Below are 23,795 nucleotides of genomic sequence, written 5' to 3'. Positions count from 1 at the left end.
TTCTGCAATCCACAAATCCTCAATCTGTTCTCATAAGGTTCATTCCATAGACTTGCTACTATCTTGGTCACTCACCTCTGGATCCTCTCCAACCCATCCTCATCAGCAAGAAACTCAGGCAACCAGATCTGTGCACAGTAGTCAAGATAGGGGTCTTATCAAGGCTTGATAAAAAAGAATAATAACCTGCTAGTGTCTGCTTGTCACAGTATTCTTCAGTAGCCAAGTAATCCGAAGAGCTGCTTTATCCACTTTTGCCACGTGCCCTCTAAACTTCAACCCCCTATTTACCAACACTCCCAAATTTCTCTTCATCAATTTTGTGGAGTACAGGGAGGAACTTGTTTACATTCAAATCATCAAAAAATTTTATCATCATCTGTATTAACTATTGCTTTACCCAATTTTGCATCATCGTCCTCTCAGATCCCTTCATATATCATTAATGTACAAATTATCCATTATGTTATTCACATTGGGAAATTGATTATGTATGTATATTTATCCAGTCATGTTGGGAAATTAAGTTATTATTATTATGTGACACCCCCAAGGAGTCCAAAGACTCATCGAGGGAGAGTGTGCCAACAGCATCGGACGATTGTTTCCCTTCCAACTACTAACCACGCTCAAACTTGCTTAACTTTTTGCAAGCCCTTAGTAGCAGAGGCTCTACCAATTATTATTATTATTATTATTACGGGTATCTCCATGGAGTCAGTAGACTCATCGCGGGAGACCCAAACTAGCAAAACAATATCTGTCATATCTCTTCTTGAATTCATTTACAGATGAAGAGCTCACAACAAAGTCAGGCAATGAATTCCACTCATTCACCACCCTCCAGGCAAAAAACCTTGTTCTGACACCTTTGTTAACCACACTCTTCTTTAATTTCCAGAGATGACCTCTTGTTCTTCCATCACTATCACACAGCTGAAACATTTCCCCTGCATCAATCCTATAAAAACCTTTTAGTAATTTGAATGTTTCTATCATATCCCCTCTTCTTCGCCTATCAACCAATCTCTGCAATCCACAAGCTCTCAATCTATCAATGTAGGGAGCATTTTTTATATCACTCACCAACTTGGTCACTCTTCTCTGAACCCTCTCCACAGCCTGCTCATCTCCAAGGAATCCAGGTGACCAGACCTGAGCACAGTAATCCAAATGTGGAAGTATCAATGCTTTATAAAGGGGAATAATAACCTCTTTATCTCTGGATGTCAGTGTGTTCCTCAACAACCAAGTAATCCTATGTGCAATCTTGGACACCTTAGCAATATGTCCTCTGAACTTCATCTCCTTATCTACCAATATCCCTAAATCCCTAGCCTCATCAATCTCTTGGAGTACCTTTCCATCTATGTAGTACACAGCTGGTAATCTTTTAATCCCAAAATGCAAGACTTTACACTTTTCCACATTGAACTGACATCCATTTTCTTTTGCCCATTTTACCAGCTTATTTAAATCCTCCTGCAAACTTTCAACATCAGCTTGATTTTTTATTGCACTACACAACTTTGCATCATCAGCAAACAACTGAATATCTCCCTTTAAGCCGTTTCCTATATCATTTATATACAAATTAAACAACATTGGCCCAAGCACAGAGCCCTGAGGCACACCACTGGTCACCTGCCTCATTCTGGACTCGGCTCCTCCATACACCGACCAACCGACCAACCAATCGACCAACCTTTGCCAGCAATAAATTTCCAGGTTTTAATTTTTAATTTCCTTTTCCCAAGATGAGTATAGTTGATCTTTACACATTATTATTTATAATTGTGGTTATTATAATATTGACAAACATCAGAAGGTGGCATATGGTGGAGTGGCATCAAGGTGGGTGAATGAGGGTAACTGATAGAATGCCTCAAGCTACTAGGGCCACTATTTAATTTGTATATTAATGATATAGGGGAATATTTAAGGGGGTATTCAATGATATTCAATGGGGAGGTGTAAGGGTGTGTTCACTACATACTTTGCTTAGAGAGTGGTGAATGAGTGACATGGATTGCCAGAGGTAGTTCTGAGTGCTCTGATTATGATTAAGTTTAAGGAGAGGTATTATAGGTATTATGTGAATATTGGTTAGTATGGGTCTCCTGTAATGAGTGTTTTGACTCCATGGAGATATCCTGTATAATATTTGGATTTCTACAGTCCTAGAATTCATTATAGAAAGCTCAAACCAGCTGTTATATAAGGAAATCAGTGTAATGAAAGTCCTGTATACAATGATTTTTTTTTTTTATCACATTAGTACTACATAAATTCCACATACATACACACACAAAAAAAAAAAAAAAAAAAATGCAGTCCAGTTGGTATCTTTATTCTATTATTTTATATTTTTAAACTCGATTCCTAAGTCTCCTTCGTGTCATCTTAGACGCCGATAAATTGGTTGTAATCAACACATCATTAAAATTGGTATTGTATGTTGCATTTGAATACTATAAACCATAGTGTCACCAACAAAGCAATTCAGTGGTGATATCATCACAGTTGTCAGTGATGGTATCTTTGATACTATTTTTAATTAGGAAACTAGTATATTTTTTTATCATTGTCATTAGTATCCATATCTCAGATTTTGGATATCACTATCACAAATTTTAAATGCAGTTGGTCAATTCATGGACAGACAGGCAAACCAGGCATATTGTTAAATGACTGATTTCTGAACCTCCGTGAAATTGCAAATTATGGAAGTCTGCTGGAGCTGCATATATATTACTGCTTCTCCTATCTTTCCTTAAATTCCTGCTTAATTACTGTTACCTTAATTCCTTTATTCATTTTGATGCATCCTTTTAGGAATGATGTTTTGTTCTTTATTGTCTCTTTTTATGTGTCTTAATTGCAAAACCTATTTTCCTGCTATATTTAAGTTCTGTAATTAATACTTCCTCAGTTCCATAATACTCCATAGTTTTGAATATTAGTTTAGTTACTTGGAAATCTTTCTAGTGGTTTTTCATCCCTTCAGAAATCATATTTAATATTTATTATATACAGTGCTGAATGTGTTACATATCTAAATACAGAGATATTTTATAGCCCCTCCCTATGGGGCACCTTTTTGTGGTGGAGGAGACCTCCCAGCAGTGGTACTAGCCCTTTTCATTCTTCCTCTTTTTCTTTACTTTTCTTCCCATATTCTTTGCTCTACTTTTCCTGAGTCTTTTTTACTATCCTTTTTTCCAAACCACCATCACCGAGATCCAATGCCCTGCACCATGTTTGCCATTTGGTGCGACCCATGGACATCCAGAAGGGAGATCCTGGTAGTCTTGCACTACTTTGGCCTCTGCTTTGTCATGACGGGCAGTCCTAGATGGCCTGGCCAGGATCAGTCAGCCAGTGGACTTGCCTGCAAGGGTCAATGTGTTGCAGTAAGTCTCTCATCCCATGGTCCAGGGTCAGAATCCAAAGCTTGCTGTGGTGCTCGTATAGTATCCCCCTGGTGTTCCACTCATGGGTGCAGTTGTTGATTGTCGGTTACTGGATGTCCAAGTGTGAGTCTGTGGTGGGTGGAAAGCTATGACACTGAACCAAAACCCCATGAGCATGAATTCTTCATGCTCAAGGACCCTAACAGAGTCTCAACCAAGTACTGATACTGTAGATTCAGCATTTAGTAAGAGAAATAACAAACAAAATATATATGATACTAGTATATATGTACCAGTATTTTTGATCATCCATGCTACATGCAAAAAAGCCAATAGGGAAAATGTTGCCCTTCTTTATTCAAAAGGATTTAGGACTGGCAGGATCTACCAAAATTTAAGAAATTATGTTCTGGTGACATTACATTCTTGTGGAAATATTGTATCAGTAACATACCGAGAAACTATTGAGAGCAACATCATTAGGTGGAATATCAATCACAGTAACACCATATAAAACACTCAATTCTGATAGAGGAGTGATATCAAAATGGGATCGTCTTGATATTCCTGATGAGGAGACGTGTTCAGACCTTAAAGATCAAGGAGTGACAGACATGAGGCTTTGGAATTTGATACTTAGGAATTGTCATCTGTTTTTGACCAGGAATATCATCCTTACTTTTGATACACCAGGGCCAGCACTACCATTTAGGCAAACTAGGCAACCGCCTAGGGCACAAGCCATGAAGGGGTGCAAAACTTCAAGCTATGCTTTATTCATACTTTACTAAAATATCAGAATTAAATAGTGATATATGATTTAGGTATCGATTCTTTTTCCTTATCCCTCACACATCACACTATTTTACTATTTAACTCTTGGTTATTTTTGTTCCTTACCTAAATGATTTGAACTTACTGCTATTTAAAATTCAGTTAAGATAAATATTTTAAAACATTAACATTTTAAAATATTAAATTTCGGTATTTTATAACTTTTTTTTGTAAATGAGTTATAACAGAGAATTTTCAAATTAATTAAAAAAGAAAATAAAAAAAGCCCTATTAATTTAACCTGAAAGACAATTTTATTTTGTTTGATGTCAATTAGAAACATTTTAGTTTATGAAATAAGGGACGCACTTGTGAAATAAGGGGCGCACTTGTAAACTTTGCCTAGGGCGCAAAATAACCTGGCACCGACACTGGATACACCTAAGCCTCAACATCTGTAAAAGTAGGCTGTCTCAATTGTTCTGTTAGAGCATGCATCCTTAATCTATTAAGATGCTTTAAATGTTAAAAATATGGACATGCCAAAACCGTCTGTCATGGCTCTACCACTTGTGCCCAATGTAGTAGTAGTAAAGAGCATGATAACAAATCTTGCTGCACAAAATATCTGATGACACATTTATGTCAACTGTCAGGGAAATCATCCATCTTAACTCTTGTGATTGTCAGAAGTGGAAAAATGAAAAAGAAATCCAGAAAATTAAAACAACAAAATATATCATATCAGGATGCAAAAAGGAAGTTGACCACCACTATACCTGTTTTGAGATCTTCTTATGCTGCGAAGGTGGCAGCTAAGAAAATGTCAGCAGCATCTGAAACGTGAATGACTATTCCACCATTTGCTTTCACCGTACCTGAACTTTATGATCAAAAGTGCTTCTCTGTTGAGCACATCAATTGTATGACCTATGGTATTACTCCAGAGATGACTCCAAAAATGATTCCATTTGATGGGAACCCACTTGTCAAAAAATTATGGCAAAAGTATCACTTAAAGATAAACAACCAGACACTCCCACAAAAAAAAAAAAAAAAAAGGATACTTTGGTAACCACTGAAAGCAAATCAAATTAAACTTGTCAACTGATCCTGAAACCTCAGATGTATTGAATATTTTACTAGAGGAAGAGATGGACATAGCTGTCCATACCCAAAAACTTCCCCAAAACAGTTGATAAATATAAACCTGACAAAGATAAGTCCTCAGCCTCCCAAAAACCAGACAGATCTATAATGCCAAAACAATAGGAAAATTTTTACAATGAAACTATCGTGGGTTTTTGCCAGAATATTGATGATATCAAGATTTTGTTGCAGAAACACAAACCTTTCTGTTTGTCTACAGGAAACATATTTATGACCCTTCCTTAAGGAATTTCACTGTTGTATGCAAGGACAGAACTGGAGGTGGTCTTGCTCATGGGGAAGTAGCTATTCTTGCGGGTAGTCATACTCCTTTCTATCATGTCCAGCTTAATACTGCAGTGGTGATTCGCAAATCAGTGGGATTTCTTATTACAGTATGTTCAGTGTATTTATCACTGAGTGCTGAGTTAAATGAAATCGATCTCAATAACTTATCCTACAACTGCTTGAACCCGTACTTCTTATGGATGACTTTAATGGACACGATACTCTGTTGGGTAGTGCCTAAACAAATATAGGAGGTTGAATCATTCAAACAATCCTTTACAATAATGGTCTCTCCCTTTTGAATAATAGACACAATATTTCTTCCATATGCCTACCTGCTCTTTGCACAACGTCTTCACGGGAACCATATTTCACTAAACAGATGTCCATATGGAAAATTGATCAGGCTGACTGGAATCCTTTTTCACATCTTGCAAAATTTAATGCTGATAGTCATTCAAACACCTATCAATGAAGCAGTGAAGTATGTAACAGACTGCATTGTCCAGATAACTGCCTCCATTCCAAGAACATCATCTTGATTTCCACTCTATCCAAAGCCTTGGTGGAACCCAGTAGTCAAAAAAAAAAAAAAATCAACATAGAACATAGGATATATTTCATAGATACCCAACCACATCAAACTTAATAGCTTTTAAGCATGTTATGTGAGACAGAAACAGTCTTGGTTCCAATTTCCTCATCAGTTAATCAAATGACCAGTGCAAAAATTGTATGGGATAAATTCCGGGAATTGAAAGGTAGATAGAGAACACACCATTTTTCTACCTTAGACCATAATGGAAGTGTTATTGCTAATCCCAAAGCTATTGCAGCCACTTTGGGAGAAAATTTTGCCAGAATCTCAGCAACAGTTTCATATCCTCCTGAATTTTTAATATTGAAAGAGCAGTAAGTGAAACAAAGGCAAAATTTTTCTGCCAATTGACTTCAGTCATATAATCAGCCATTTGTTAAAGAGGAACTAAAAAAGAGCTCTTTTACTGTGTCACCCTAGTGTAATAGGGCCTGATGATATCTGTTATGAAATTATAAAACATCTACCATCATCTATGAATTTCTTTCTCTTAATAAACAATAGTATACTTGCAGAGGAAGAGTTTCTGGATTCTTGGCATAAGTCAGTTGCCATTAATATCCAAAAACGAGAAAGGATCCAACAAGCAAATAATTATCAGCCTATTGCTCTGACCAGCTGTCTTTATAAGATATTAGAGAACATGGTTAATGCCAAACTTCTATCGTATTTAGAAAGCAACTATCTTCTCTCCCATACACAGTATGGCTTTCGTGAACATTGTTCAACTTTAGACAATTTGGTTCATTTAGAAACTTGTATAAGGGATGTATTTCTGAAGCAAGAACACCTGGTTTCAATTTTCTTTGACATGGAAAAAGCTTATGACTCACCCTGGAAATATGGCATATTAAAAGACCTCTATAACCTCGGCATATCATCAAGAACAGAGTGTTCCCCCAAGGTTCTTTCCCCTAGTGTCTCTTTTTGCTATCCAAATTATTCAATCACTGATCTGCTTTCTCAAACTGTAGACAGTGCTTTGTATGTTGATGACTTTACAATTTGCTGTCACTATTGTAACACGAGGGTAATTGAAAGACAACTTCAGCAAGCAATTGATTATGTTTCTCTATGGGCTCTTAAATTACACTTCTGTTGAAAATGCACTCTTCACCCAGAACCTGAATAAAGAATGGGATGAACCATTATTCCAGTAGCAACAGAAGCCAAGTTCTTTGGACTCATCTTTGACATAAAACTTACCTTCCTTGCACACGTTCATAAACTAACAGAAAAGTGCAAGAGATCATTGAATCTCCTTCACACTCTATCCTCTACTGAATTGAAGTGCATATTGATCTTCATTACTTCATCTTTGTCGTGTGCTTATATATTCAAAACTGAATTATGGATCTCAAGTGTATGATTTTGCATGTCAAAATAACCTATGATGGTTGGATCCCATCCATCATCAGGGTATATGGATAGCTGTTTGTGCCTTTCACGCATCACCCACTCAAATCTTTATGTTGAAGCAAATGAAACAGCTCTATCACTAAGACCCCAGGTTCCCAACCTGCGGGTTGTAATCCCCAGTGGGGGGGTCGCAAATTGTTTAGTGTGAGGTCGCCGCAGTTATTTTCAGCTGTAATTATTTTTATAGGAAATTTCACCACAAAAATTTACGACACTTATTAATTTCAATATGACTACACTGCGATAATCTACTAGGGATTGTAACACTGATTTTTGATAAATGAAAGAAAGTGACTTAAGGTTCACTGCAGCGGAGACTGAAATAAATATTGGCATGCTGTGTTGATACATAATAAACAATTTATATTATTTTAATTATTTGCTATGACGGGCTTTGAACATTTTTTCAAATTTCTGACACGTGGACCTTGATTCACTCCCTAAAAATAAAATATACAATGGCAGTGTTATCATTAGAATAATACTCTGTGTTACAAATAGTAAACTGAAAAAAAATATTCACTATGGTGCAAAATTCAGTATCAAAATTTATTTTTAATCGGTATCTTGATGTTTGAATAACAGACTGATGAATACAGACCATCGAATAAAGGTGTTTTGCTCTCTTAATGCAGTTGAAGACTATTATTATTATTAACAGACCTCCAGGGAGTCAGGTACCCATTGAGGGAGGCCACATACTACATGCATGTGGCCTACCTTGAGAGGCCTCCCAATATTTATTTTTGAATTCGTTCACACTACTTGCACTCATCACATCTGGCAATTCATTCCATCACACACCACCCTATGACAGAAAAATCTAGCCTTCACCCTCTTCTTAGCGGCATTCATTCTCAGCTTATAAGGATGGCCTTTTGTCTTTCCCCAGCCTCTATGAACTGAAAACTTCCCTCAACTGCAATCCTGTATGACCCTTTCAGAAGTTTTTAAGTCTCAATCATATTACCCCTCTTTCTCCTGTTTGCTGGTGTCTGCAGTCTACAAATTCTCAATCTGTCTTTATAATCAGTATTCCACAATCCTGATATCATTTAAAGCACTCTCTCTCCACTATATCAGAATCACAATAAAAACCAAAAAACCAGACATGTGCACAATAGTCCAAGTGAGGTCTTATCAAGGCCTTGTAAAGAGGCAAAAATGACATCCTTATCTTTATATATGAATGTTGTTTCGGCATTGCAATTATCTTTTGAGTTATACTTGCAATCTTTGCTACATGGTCCCTGAACCTTCAACCTCCTATCTATTAACACTCCAAGATCTCAAGCCTCATCAGTTTCTTGAAGCATAATCCCACCAACATAATATGACATTGGATATCTGATCATGGCAAAGCGAATGACTTTACATTTACTGACATTCATTTTTTCATGCCCAGGATTCCAACCTATTGAAATCATTCTGCAAGTAGTGCATATCAGCAGCATTCCAGATTACACTACCTATCTTTGCATCATCAGCAAATAGCTGTATCTCGCTTTTCAAATCCTTCATAATATCATCAATGTACAGATTGAATAACACTAGACCAAGCACTGATCCATGTGGGACACCAGTGGTTACCTTAAATCTTGTAGACTCACATCCCCGTATAACACTTTGATATCTGTCAGTCAGCCATCCTCTTACCCATGCTAATATTCTATAATCCAAAGCCATATTCTCCAATTTATGCAACAGTCTGCTATGCTGTATTCTGTCAAAACCCTTAGCAAAATCCAAAAGTATCATGCTGTATTCATTCTCCTTGTCTAGTTCAATGTTGTTATACGAGGGTGGTCGGCAACGTTCTTGGACTCAACTATAGATGGCAACACTATCAGCAAGATTTGTTTTCTTTTTCTAAGTTTGTACATCTGTCATAAGCATCCATGTGAAATTGCAAGTCATTCTATCAAGCAGTTTGTTTTATACAGCTGTCTGAAGCAAAAGTGTTGTCTGTATCCCTTGAAATGGATAAAATTGAGTATCGTATGGTTATAAAATTCTTTGTAAAAGAAGGTTTAATGCCAAAAGAAATTCATTTGAAGTTCATAAACATTTATGGGCATTCTTCTCCTTCATTTTCGACAATTAAGAAATGGGCTGCTGAGTTTAAATGTGGTTGTACCAGCCTTGAAGATGATCCACATGAAGGACATCCAAAAAGTGTAACAACACCATAAATCATTGATCAAGTGCATGATATGGTATTGGATGACCAGCGAGTCAAAGTGCGTGAAATTGCTGAGAATGTAGGCATTTTGAAGGAATATGTAGGATATATTTTGCATGAAGAATTGCAAATGAAAAAGCTTTAATTAAGCATATTTGGTTGTTTGAAAATTAAACATACCAACTTATTGTTTTAATACTGACCATATTTTAATGCATACAAACATCTTATATTCTTTGCCTACCAGTTTTGGTAGCAAACTGTCTAGCTTTTTCAAGACGTTGACGGAAAAGCATAAAAAAACTAGTAATTGCAAATTGAAGGGAACATAAAAACATTGTAAACAATCTAGTAGCTAAGGTATTATCACGCATGCGTGTTTATTGTAAACGCGTAATGTGATTACTGGATAGCTGTAGTTCAGATGGATTTAGAGAGAGGATCAGGTTTTTCCATGAACTGTTCAGAATAGTACCCTGATTTCTGTTGAGGTTTCTGCCAGTTATTAACACTACTGAGGCTTCCTTGAATAAACAATGTCTGTAGTCGTCATCCAAATATGGCATGGAGCTGTTTTGCCACTCTATCGTGTGGTTAGACATACAGAAACAATGTGCTATGCTGGAAGAAATATTTCTGTTGTGGTTTACATCACCAACATGTTCTTTTTGTCTGATCTCTAATCTCCGTGAAGTTTGTCCGATGTAGGCAAGACCACAGGAGCAAGGAATGTAATATACTCCTGGATATTTGTAGAATGGCACCTTATCTTTTGGGGATCCTAAAACCAGTCTGATGCTGCTGGTTGGTTTGAAGACCACTCTGATGTTGTAGGCTTTTCAGTATTCTGGCTATTTGATAAGAAATTGACCTGATGAAAGGGATCACTAGCTTGATTCTTCTTGTCTGGGGTTGTCACCGTATAGATATTTTTTGATGATGTTCAGAGGATATCCATTTTGTGATGATGTGTTGACTATTAGTGAGAGTTCAGTCTGTGTATCCTCCTCTTCTGATATAAACTTTCGGGCTCTATTTTTCAACATATGATAATGCTCAGTTTGTGTGTCCTGTGATGGTTTGAAGTATAATGAAGATATCTTCCAGTATCTGTAGGCTTTCTGTAAATAGACAATTTGACACTATTTGATTGTCTCTTTATCAAGATGTCAAAAAAATGCAGTTGACTGTTGTTTTCCACTTCCAGAGTGAATTTTATCTTGTTATGCATTGAGTTGATTTTTTTCACAAATGATTTTAGGTTTTCTAAGCTGTCTTGCCATATAATGAAAATATCATCTACACATCTCCACCATATAGATGGTCTAGGGGAGATTGTGGAGAGAATTTCTTTTTCAAGTTTTTCCATCCAAAGGTCTGCACAAGATGGTGATAGCAGGCTACCCATTGCTAGGCCTTCTAATTGTTGGTATATAGTGTTGTTAACCTTGAAGAAATTAGACTGAAGGCAGTGTCTAAACATCTGTGTGATATCTAGAGGAAAGAGGTCTTGAATGATGTTTATTACCTCTTCTACTGGTACATTGGTGAAAAGGGTATACAACATCTATGTCTTTGGTGCAATCTTAATGGCTTGGAATTTATTTACAAAGTGCAGGTTATTCTTGATATAGATTGTGTAGATCTTATTTTATTTTTTAATAAATTTGCAAGATGCTTGGCCAAAAGGTAAGTTGGGGATGACCTTCTATCAACGATTGGACGAAGAGGTATATCCTTTTTATCTATTTTAGGTGTCCTATATAGTCTGGGAGCGATGGGATGTGAGGATTTTAGTGTTCTCTTCACTTCTTCTGGCCAAATGTTACAATTTCTGATTAGTTGGTTTGTTTCATTATGATTTTTTATGGTGGCGTCTCTGTCTAGGATCTTATAGGTAGAGTTGTCTATAGTAATATGTTTAACTTATCATGATAGTCTTCAGAGTTAAGGATAACTGTTGAATTTTCCTTATCAGCCTTGGTAATGATGATAGCTTTGTTTTTCTTCAAATTGAGGATTGCCTTTCTATCATAAGGAGATGTGTTGAGAATAGGTTGTTTGGCTTTGGCTAGGATTATGGTACTTTTGAATCTAATAGTGTTGGCTACGTTTTGCTGTAGTGGATATAGGCCTTTTTCAATTCCACACATGAAATCCATTTTAGGAATGTGTTTGGGCGTAATCGCAAAGTTAAAACCTTTTTTGAGAATATCGGATTCATTTTTTGTGAGACAATATTTTTATGTTCTTTTCAATTTGCATTTACTAGTTTTTTTATGCTTTTCCGTCAATGCCTTGAAAAAGCTAGACAGTTTGCTAGCGAAACAGGTAAGCAAAGAATGTAAGATGTTTGTATGCATTACAGTATGGTCAGTATTAAAACAATAAGTTTGTATGTTTAATTTTCAAATGACCAAATATGTTTAATTTAAACAGTTTAATGAAACACAAATTTTGGTGCATGGAAAGTGAAAAATGCAGAGAAGGCAAACTTTTGAACCACCTAACATTCCTTAAACGTTCCAGGGAATTCTCCATAATTCCAAAGTTCCTCATAGTCAGCGGTCATACCCACTCTATATCAGCTAAAAAAATTTATCTACGCACTTCATTGGCACTTGTAAGAGAAAGGATTCAACACACGAGGTACGAACTAAATAAAAGTGATATTAATTGCCAAAAGTTCTTTGATGACATTTCTAACAATTTAGAATATACCATATGGAACCAAATAGATCAAATGATACAACGCAGTTATGAAAAAACTTTCAAACTTTATAAAGACAAACAAATTAAGAAATTCAATGAATTTTACAAGAAAAAATATCAGCCACAGAACAACATCCCGGACTACTAAGTGATCTTTAATTTGTCGAATCATAGTCTCACAAAAAACGAATCCGACATTCTCAAAAAAGGTTTTAACTTTGCGATTGTGCCCAAACACATTCCTAAAGTGGATTTCATGTGTAGAATTGAAAAAGGCCTATATCCACTACCGCAAAACATAGCCAACACTATTAGATTCAAAAGTACCATAATCCTAGCCAAAGCCAAACAACCTATTCTCAACACATCTCCTTATGATAGAAAGGCAATCCTCAATTTGAAGAAAAACAAAGCTATCATCATTACCAAGGCTGATAAGGAAAATTCAACAGTTATCCTTAACTCTGAAGACTATCATGATAAGTTAAACATATTACTATAGACAACTCTACCTATAAGATCCTAGACAGAGACGCCACCATAAAAAATCATAATGAAATGAACCAACTAATCAGAAATTGTAACATTTGGCCAGAAGAAGTGAAGAGAACACTAAAATCCTCACATCCCATCACTCCCAGACTATATAGGACACCTAAAATAGATAAAAAGGATATACCTCTTCGTCCAATCGTTGATGGAAGGTCATCCCCAACTTACCTTTTGACCAAGCATCTTGCAAATTTATTAATATTGATAAATTTAAGATTAATATTAATAAATTGAGAATCCTATATCAATAAATTTATCAAATTTATTGATATAGGATTCTCAACAGAATCCTATATCAAGAATGGTCAGCACTTTGTAAATAAACTCCTAGCCATTAAGATTGAACCACAGACATGCTAGTCAGTCTAGATGTTGTATCCCTTTTCACCAATGTACCAGTAGAAGAGGTAATAAACATCATTCAAGACTTCTTTCCTCTAGACATCACACAGATGTTTAGACACTGCCTTCAGTCTAATTTCTTCAAGGTTAACAACACTATATACCAACAATTAGAAGGCCTAGCGATGGGAAGCCCGCTATCACCATCTTGTGCAGACCTTTTGATGGAAAAACTTGAAAAAGAAATTCTCTTTACAATCTCCCCTTGACCATCTATATGGGTGAGATATGTAGATGATATTTTCATTATATGGCAAGACAGCTTAGAAAACCTAAAATCATTTGTGAAAAAAATCAACTCAATGCATAACAAGATAAAATTCGCTCTAGAAGTGGAAAACAACAGTCAACTGCATTTTTTAGACATCTTGATAAAGAGACAATCAAATAGTGTCAAATTGTCTATTTACAGAAAGCCTACAGACACTGGAAAGATATCTTCATTATACTTCAAACCATCACAGGACACACAAACTGAGCATTATCATATGTTGAAAAATAGAGCCCGAAAGTTTATATCAGAAGAGGAGGATACACAGACTGAACTCTCACTAATAGTCAACACATCATCACAAAATGGATATCCTCTGAACATCATCAAAAAATATCTATACGGTGACAACCCCAGACAAGAAAAATCAAGTTCCCAGCACATTTCTATTTTTGTGATCCCTTTCATCAGGTCAATTTCTTATCAAATAGCCAGAATTCTAAAACAGGGTGGTATTCAAACCAACCACCAGCATCAGACAGGTTTTAGGATCCCCAAAAGATAAGGTGCCATTCTACAAATATCCAGGAGTATATTACATTCCTTGCTCCTGTGGTCTTGCCTACATCGGACAAACTTCACGGAGTTTAGAGATCAGACAAAAAGAACATGTTGGTGAAGTAAACCACAACAGAAGTATTTCTTCTGGCTTAGCAGATCATTTCTGTATGTCTAACCACACGATAGCAAAACAGCTCCATGCCATATATGTATGACGACTACAGACATCGTTTATTCAAGGAAGCCACAATATTGTTAATAACTGGCAGAAACCTCAACAGAAATCAGGGTACTATTCTGAACAGTTTGTGGAAAAACCTGATCCTCTCTCTAAACCCATCTGAACTGCAGCTAGCCAGTAATCACATTACGCGTTTTCAAAAAACACGCATGCATGATAATGAATAAGAACAATAAGTCCTCTCAGTCTTTGTCACACGAACGTGTAACCTTAGCTACTAGATTGTTTACAATGTTTTATGTTCCTTTCAATTTGCATTTACTACTTTTTTTATGCTTTTCCGTCAACGCCTTGAAAAAGCTAGACAGTTTGCTAGTGAAACTGGTAGGCAAAGAATGTAAGATGTTTGTACGCATTACAATATGGTCAGTATTAAAACAATAAGTTTGTATGTTTAAATGAAAAAGCTTTGCTCGAGATGGGTGCTGTGCTTGCTCACAGCAGATCAAAAATGCACTCGCATGAAAATCTTGGAACAGTGCTTGTAGCATTTTAACAAGAATAAAACTGATTTTGTGTGTTGATTTATTACTATGGATGAGACTTGGATTCATCATTACACCCAGAATCCAAAGAGCAGTCAATCAGTGGACAGAAGGCAGTTGTTCAGTGCCAAAGATGACAAAGTTGGTTCCATCAGCAGGAAAGGTCATGGTGTTTTGGGATGCTAAAGGCATTTTATTTATTAATTATCTTGAAAAGGGTAAAACAGTATGTTATTTTGGTTTAACCAATAAGAATACAATTTGGTTGGCTAAATCCCAAATTGCCAGCCCATCCTCGTTCGTTCAGTATCCAAGTAGATACCCAACAGGGTGCACCACGAGAAGGTGAGGATTGGACATTAGGTCAGAAGCCCTGGTCGGTTCTCCGCATTTCTTTAAAGGCTATGTGGAGGTCTCCTCTCAGTTATACAGCTTTGACCCTTAAGCACTCCGGGTAAAACAGTAACCAGGGAATATTATTCCAATCTTCTAACCAGACTAAATAAAAAAATTTGTGAGAAAAGACCCGGTTTGCAGAAGAAAAAATTCTCTTTCATCAGAACAATGCACCTTGCCACATAGGTGTTTTGGCAATGGGAAAATTAAGGGATCTGCACTATGAATTGTTAGAACATCCACCCTATTCTCCTCTTCTATCTCTTCCCAAAACTAAAACTCTTCCTCGCTGGTCAGCGTTTTTCTTCGAATCAAGAGGTGATTGCAGCTGTAGAGGGGTATTTTGCAGATCTTATTGAGAACCAATACAGGGACAGGATAATGGAGCTGAAGCATCACTAGAATAAATGTATTAGTCTTAAGGGAGATTATGTTGAAAAATAAAAATAATTTTGAAATTATAAATTCGTTTTTTTATTGTTAGGCTGAGAATTTTCAGTCTACCTTTGTAGAATGTGAGCAAGTTGCAAAAACATGACCTTCCCTTACTAAACCCATGTTGCATTTTGCAAAGTAGAGATTCACTGTCAGCCCATTTCTGAATGCGAGCCTAACCAATTTTTCCAAACTCTTCCACTCGTGAGATACTATTTCATCGGTAGTTGGATACATCAGTCTTTGTACCACCCTTGTGCAGTGGAATTATCATACATTCTTTCCATTCTTGCAGAATCTTCCCTCTTCTGAAACTCATATTAAACAGCCTGGTCAAAGGAATAGCTAGGTCAGCTGCACACGTGCTAATATCCCATTAGTCCCTATTGCTGAATTCTTATTCGGTTTGTGGAACAGCTCTAATTCCTCATCCTCATACATCTGAGTTTCTTCATCCAGTGAAGAGGTAGCAGTGAGCTCAATGTCACGTATAACAGGTTGATAGCTTTTATCAAAATTGGCACTCATTAGTTGAACAACCACTTCTGCATCTGTAGCCCTCATGCCATCTGCATTTAGAAGAGTTATTCTTTCATATTCATTTTTTCTTTTACTTGCAGCATATCGATAGAATTCTTGTGGATTGTCTTTAGCACACAGAACCAGTTTCTTTTCATACTTAGACTTTGCTTTCCGTACAACAGTTGTGACTATTCTAGCTTGCTGCTTATAATTTTCATAACGGACATAAAGCTTATGCGCATGGTATTTCTTCCATATGATCTTTTCTCAGGAATCTGTTGCTTAATAAGATTACACATCTATTTGACTCCTACCCTATTTATTCTTCAAGCTCTTGGCACACATTCTGATATCGCATCATTTAAATATTATTTAAATGCTTCCCATGCACTGTCGATATTCTTCCCATAATTCAATAGATCCCGTTCCACTGAACTCAGTATGCTTCTCAGTTGGTCATGATTTCCTGCTTTGTAGTTCAGCATGTAAACTTTTCTGAATTGAGTATTCATAAACTTAGTCATTTCCTAAGTGAGTACCGCATGATCACTGTCACCAACCGGAGGCAAAATAATTACATCTTTAACTGAAATGCCTTCTGACAATATAATCAAATCTAACACTCTTTGACCTCGAGTTCCTCCTGTATTATGCTGCTTGAGGAATTTGTCCTGCAACAGCTCACTAAATTCATTTTCATTCTATTGATTAGATTCTACTTCTACCCAATCACATATTTGGATTATTAAAGTTTACCATTATAATTACTCTTTTCATGCTCAGCTTTTCTATTTGGTGATACATTTCTTTATCACTAGCAACTGATCCACCAGGTCTGTAACAACACCCCACTATGTAATTGATCTTGTTAGATTCCACCTCACACCAGATGGCTTCAAACTCACTGCCACATGAAATACTGTCAGTAGTACTACAATCATAGGTCTCAACTCAAACTGAATTCAAGTTATGAGATACCATTAGCAGCATGCGGCCTCCTTTTCTATCCTCTCTAACCTTCCTAAAAATACTGTACCCTTTGCACTTGATACTAGTTAGTATGTCTGATTCTGATAGCCAGGTCTCACTAATGTCTATAATCTAAGGTCCCAACAGATTGACCAAAGCAACAAACTCTACCCCTTTGTTTCTGATACTCCTATCATTTGTGTGCAGGCATAATAATCTACCTGCATGTTCTTTTGTATACTCTTGTCTGTAGTCTATATGACACAGTTGGACAACTTGCAGATCTCTCTTCTTCTCTAGTGCCTTATATATGTAGACATCTTTGCACACGTTTGCTGGGTCTGAACTGGATGAAGACAAAGTCGAAATAAATCGTTCTCTCCTCATCAACATTTCCATGATAAAGCCCCTTCCAGTCATTAATACAGTTATATAACATTGTCGCTCTTACACTCACATTCTCACCATTCCTCCTTTTATAATTTAGCTTCACTGACTATCTGTGTTAGGTCTCATACCAGTTATTAGTTTTTCAAGACTCCTGCTACCAAACACATTTAGGTGTAGGCCATCCCTCTTATACGAATCCAGTCTTTCTCACATCCATTCCTTCCACACAGCCTAGTCATCAAATCGTTTGCCTTCATAGCCCTTCTTTTTAATTCATTTTCATCATCTCGAGGTAATGTACTGATGATTTTCACTTTCTCACTGTTCACTCTCACCTCTTCCAACACCTCTTTCATGTCTACTCTCATACTGAACTTATCTCTAATTAAGTCGTTCATACCTACTACAATTACAGCCTCGTTCACTTTTCATTTCTGGTTTTGAATTGCTTCCTTTATATTTTTAATTTTTGCTCTGGGATATCTCTAAGTTATAACTCGCTCATTAATAGCATGTTTTATTATCAAGTCACCATACCAAATAACATCCTTCTTTTTACAAACAGCTTCACTTACCTGATTTCTGTTACTTCCACAGTTAGCTGTTTCCATGCTTTGTTTATTTTGTTTTTTTATTTTATTTTATTTGTTTTTTATTTTGCTGCTTAATTTTCTTTTCTTTCCTATGTTCATTTAAATTATTATTATTATTATTATTCAGGCCTCCATGGAGTCAAAAGACTCATCGTGGGAGGTCCTTTCTAAGAAACACAAGTCTATCAAGACTCATCAAGGGAGGTCCCTCCTTGGAAAGACAAAGTCTGTCATACCACTCCTTAAACACATTGATCGTTCTCACTCCCACCACTCCATCAGGCAATGCATTCCATGGTTCAACCACTCTCCATGCAAAGAAACCACTCCTCACTCTCTTTCTCACAGTTTCCTTTTGTAACTTCCAGGGATGGCCCCTTGTCATGACTCCTTCCCACTGTTCAACCAAGCAAAAGAACTCCCCAGTGTCAACCCTGTAACCACCTCTCAACAGTTTAAAAGTCTCAATCATATCACCTCTCCTTCTTGTATCTACCAAACTCTGCAGCCCACACTCCCTCAGCTGATCCTCATAACTAACATTGTACAGTCCTGAAACCATCTTTGTTATTTGGTGTTTTGATATGTGGCATTTGCTATTCAATCAGATCACCTCATATGTTCTGCTAATGCCATCATGTTTGAAGTCTCTGATCAGACCACACTTGGTTCTCAGATTTGGTCCCCAGGATTTGAAGGGGATAAATTAACTGTGGAAAGGATATAAAGACGGATGACAAAGATGGTTTCAGGACTGTACAAGGATAGTTATGAGGATCGGCTGAGGGAATGTGGACTGCAGAGTTTGGTGGATAGAAGAAGGAGAGGTGATATGATTGAGACTTTTAAACAGTTGAGAGGTGGTTACAGGGTTGACACTGGGGAGTTCTTTTGCTTGGTTGAACAGCGGGAAGGAGTGATGACAAGAGGCCATCCCTGGAAGTTACGAAAGGAAACTGTGAGCAAGAGGGTGAGGAGTGGTTTCTTTGCATGGAGGGTGGTTGAGCCATGGAATGCATTGCCTGATGGAGTGGTGAGGGCGAGAACGGTCAATGAGTTTAAGGAGTGGTATGATAGACTTTATGTTCTTAGGAAGGACCTCCCACGATGAGTCTTTTGACTCCATGGAGGCCTGAATAATAATAATAATAATAATAATGCAAACTGGGATGAACTTAGTTCACCAATAGTCACCATCTTTAGTGGGCTTTAACAGACACTCAGCTGTGAATTTTAAAACTGGTTGCCCAGATGCAAGTGCAACAATCATATTAAATGTTAGGTTAATTAAATATTAAGTTAGAATTATATACTGAAAAATCTATTTTTAATGTATTTTCTTTACCCTATTAAAAATACCTTTTTATGCAAATATTGCAGGGGTTGCAGGTTACTTGACTGTTGTAAAAGGGGGGTTGCAACTCAAAAAAGAGTCGCAACAGTAGTCTCTTAATTATGCCCTAATGATAAAGTCTCTTCCAGATCATTCGACATAGGCTAAAAAACTATTGTTATTTTTCTTTTCCAATAGTTTGGAAACAGTAGTTTATCCTTCCTAGACGCCTTAGTAACATACCTTCCTGATGGTAACCTTTCCTTCACTGTATATAGAAAACCCACTTACACAGACAGATACATTCACAGTCTTTTCCACCACCTCCCCTCTCAACAATATGGCATTATTAAAACTCTAATCAATAGAGTCTATAATCTTTAGTAGACATATTTAGTAGGATGTTGCTATAGGCCTGGGAATGTGGAAGGTAATGATGAAGAAATGTATAAACAACTTGGATTAGTGAACAAAGGAAGGGTAATTATTATGGGTGATTTTAATTATGGTGGTAGAGATTGGAATGAAGAGATAGCATTTGGGAATAAGGAGAATGAATTTCTCGAGTTCTTGAGAGATAACCATCTCAGGCAGCACGTAAAGAAAGGCATGCGAGGATCAAGAGTTCTAGATCTCATCATTTCATCAGAGGATGTAATTGTTAGAAGGGGTTTCACATTTTCCTCCAGTTGGTGAAAGTGATCATGAAGTAATCACCTGTGTTGTGGCTAGTCATATGCAGACTTTTGTGAAGGAAGGATATATGTGGAATTATAAGGCTGGTGATTATGACAAACTTAGGAGACAACTTTGAGCTATAACATGTAATGAGGAGTTGAGCGGTAAGGAAATAAATGCTGCATGGGAACTTACAAAGAAATACATAACAGCATCAATGTACGAATGTATCTCTAAGGCCAAAAGGCTGAATAAGGTAGGTGTAAAATGGATGAATGTGGACCTTAAGCATGAAATCTGAAAAAAGAAAGTACTTTGGAGGAAGTACAAGATGAATGATGGTAATCAGTTACATGTAGAATATAAAGAACAAGCCAGGAGAGTGACTCAGTAAGGAAAACAAAAGTAAAGTATGAGCAGAAATTGGCAAATCAGGCTAAGAAAAACCCTAGAGAGTTTTTTAGATGTGGCAAGTAGAAGGAAGAATGATCATGGAAAGATGAAATTTATTAAAAAAGGGTGGCACACCATTTGGCAACTCCTATAGGTAGAGATGACCTGCTAATGCTTCTGCCTGGTATTTCCACTAGGGCCTGGCTCCCACTGAAGAGACCTCAATAAAGGTCGAAACTAGTCTGGGTAGTGGTCCTTCCTTTAATGCATAACATTAGACATATCTGCAAGGAGATGTGTTTTGCATTATAGGAGATACTGAGTTAGGAGTGTTGGTAGCTTTCTCCACCTTTGCAACGAGTTGCCCTGGTGTTGTATCACTTTACCCTAGTCCTGAAGATACTTCAGGCGCAAACTTTGTTTGCTCACACTTGGATAAAGGATTAAACTAATTTTATTATATGGAAAGATGAAGTTAAGGGATGAAAGTGGAAGAATGGTAACTAACTGCTGCAGAAGACATTGTTGAGGTATTCAGTGATCAATTTATAAGGGTGTGTTTCATCCTGATCAGGGTGGAATCATGAAGAACTTAAGTGTAGAGGACATAGGAGAGGATAGCTTGATTGTGAGTGAGCAGGAGGTATTTGAGGAAATAAATAACCTTAATGTTAATAGGGGAATAGGATTTGATGACATATCACCACACATCTTAAGGAATGCTCCAGGGAACTGCTAGTAGCATTGGCATTCCTGTTTAATAAGAGTTTTGCAACAGCACAGGTTCCAAGGGAGTGGAAGGAGGGTAAAATTGTTCAACTGCATAAAGGTGGTGATAAGTCTGTAGCTTCAAATTATATGCAGGTGTGTATATCTGGAGTTGTGGTGAAGGTCCTGGAGAGATTGTTGAGAAGTAGGATACAGAAATAAGTTGATAACAGCAGTATTCTCTATGGTTATCAGCATGGGTTTGTTAAGAGGAGATCATGTTTCACTAACTTACTTACGTACTATAACAAGGTGAAAAATACCTTGGAGAAGGGAGATGCATATACAGTGGTGTACTTTGATTTTGCAAAGGCTTTTGATAAACTGCCACATGACAAGCTCTTAAATAAATTGAAACAGATGGGATTGGATAACAGGCTTCTGTGTTGGATCAGTGACTGGCTGTCAGGTAGGTATCAGAAAGTTGTATATGGAGGGTGCAGTATCTCGAAAGAGAAAAGTCACCAGTGGTGTGCTGCAGGGGCAGTTTTGGGGCCATTGTTGTTCAATTTGTATGTTAATGATATTGGGTTAGGTTTAACTGGTGATATCCAGCTGTTTGCAGATGATGCAAAACTGGGGAGAGCAATGTTGTTAATGTCAGGCTGATGTTAATGCCTTACAAGGGGACTTGAATAGATTGCATGAATGGGCAGATAAGTGGATCTATCAGTTCAATGTTGCCATGTGTAAGGTTTTGAGATTTGGTAAGCAACGATTGATTGTTGACAAGTGATTGTGGACAAGGACCTGAAATTCAGGGGTCACATTGCACAAGTTGTGAAGATCACATCGAATAATGGCAGTGATGCAGAGAACCCTGACATGCAGAAATAGAGAGGTTATCTCTCTATTTCTGCATGTCATTTTGTATTTCTATGCAGAAATACAAATCTGTGCACAATAATCCATATGAGGCCTGGATCAGGCCTCATATGGATTATCGTGCACAGATTTGGTTGCTGTGTTTTCATGGTGACAAGGATATGTTGAAAAGGGTACAGAGAAGATTCACAAAGGTAGTCAGTGGTCTTTGGAATGTGGAGTACGAGGACAGATTGAGAGAATGTAAGTTTCAGAGCTTCGTTAATAGGAGGAAGGGTGTGGGAGATATGATTGAGACATATAAGCTGGTCAGTGGATGGTATCAGGTAGACATGGAAGAGATTTTTCATAGAATGGGAGAGGGGAGTAGAACAAGAGGCCATTGCTGGAAACTATAAGGAAGGTGTGAGCAAAGGAGTGAGAAGCAGGTTCTTTGCATGGAGGGTGGTTGGTGAGTGGAATGCACTGCCTGAGTGTGTTGTTGATGTGGACACATTGAATCAGTTAAGATGCAATAGTGTACCTCCCATGATGAGTCTCTGACTCCATGGAGGTCAAATGTTAATAATAATAATAATAATCTTTGTTCCGTTGGAACCTCCCTTTCAGCCGGACTCAGCAACATTCACAACGCCTTCCTTTCCAATGGCTACAATGATTACAGAATTAAAAAAATAATCAATTCCTACCCCATTCCTTGACATTGCTTCAGAAGGATTTCAGAAATACCATCACCTATATTCATTGTACATCAGAAAAAATAGCCAGGTCTTTAAAAAAGTACAACCTCTATACAGCCTTCACGCCCCATTGTAAACTTGCTACTTATCCACTCTATCAAAGCATTGAATTTATTAAGTGCCCTGTTCCTTCAAGTTTGTTACTTCGGACAAACAGGAAGGTAGCGACTATCCATTTAGAAGAATACATATCGTATTCTGGTCTTGCAGACCATTTATTGGATACAATCCACATGATCTCCTGGAAGAAAACCACCATTCTCTTCCATAGTAAATTGAAACGGAAAGTCTGTTTTTAGAATCTGCAGCGGCAATCAGAAATCAACATAGCTTAAATACGGATGCATAAAACTTCCCCAGAAGGGAAGTTTTATGCATCCGTCAGAGGATTGTCAGAGGTCCCACTTTTCATCCTAGTCCACCTAGAAATGTGCATAGAGGGTATACCACCTCACCCATATGTTTAATTTAGTATTGTGTTGTCTTAGTGTGTTACAAGAGTTATTTGTAATTCCCAAAGTTGTCACAGTGACTGAGACAAATATTGAAGCATTAAAATTAGTTTTTAATCCTTTCTTAGTGCTGTAAATATTCCATTAAACTTCCAAGATGAGGTAGAGTATGACCTTTGCTCTTCTTGTGCCAATAAATCATAAATCAATCAGACCAGCCACTAAATCTTTTATTATCAAAAGCAGTATAGGGAAGTCAGAAGAGGGAGACCTTTCTGGATTTTCACAAAGTAAGGAGAGTAGATATTTTGCTG

The 23,795-nt window shown here is 37.1% G+C and overlaps 1 protein-coding gene across 8 annotated transcripts in view; it reads left to right on the top strand.

The window, feature by feature from the left end:
* LOC150102895 (cilia- and flagella-associated protein 184-like) overlaps positions 1 to 23,795 on the top strand; it is a 423,759-nt gene that overhangs the window by 96,189 nt on the left and 303,775 nt on the right. The window lies entirely within an intron of this gene.

The sequence above is a fragment of the Typopeltis vanoorti genome, chromosome 9 (assembly GCF_054136105.1).
Source record: "Typopeltis vanoorti isolate ZY-2024b chromosome 9, IOZ_Tvanoo_1.0, whole genome shotgun sequence".
NCBI lineage: Eukaryota > Metazoa > Arthropoda > Arachnida > Uropygi > Thelyphonidae > Typopeltis > Typopeltis vanoorti.
The sequence above is the reverse complement of the archived record's forward strand: the minus strand, read 5'-3'. Positions and strand labels throughout refer to the sequence as shown.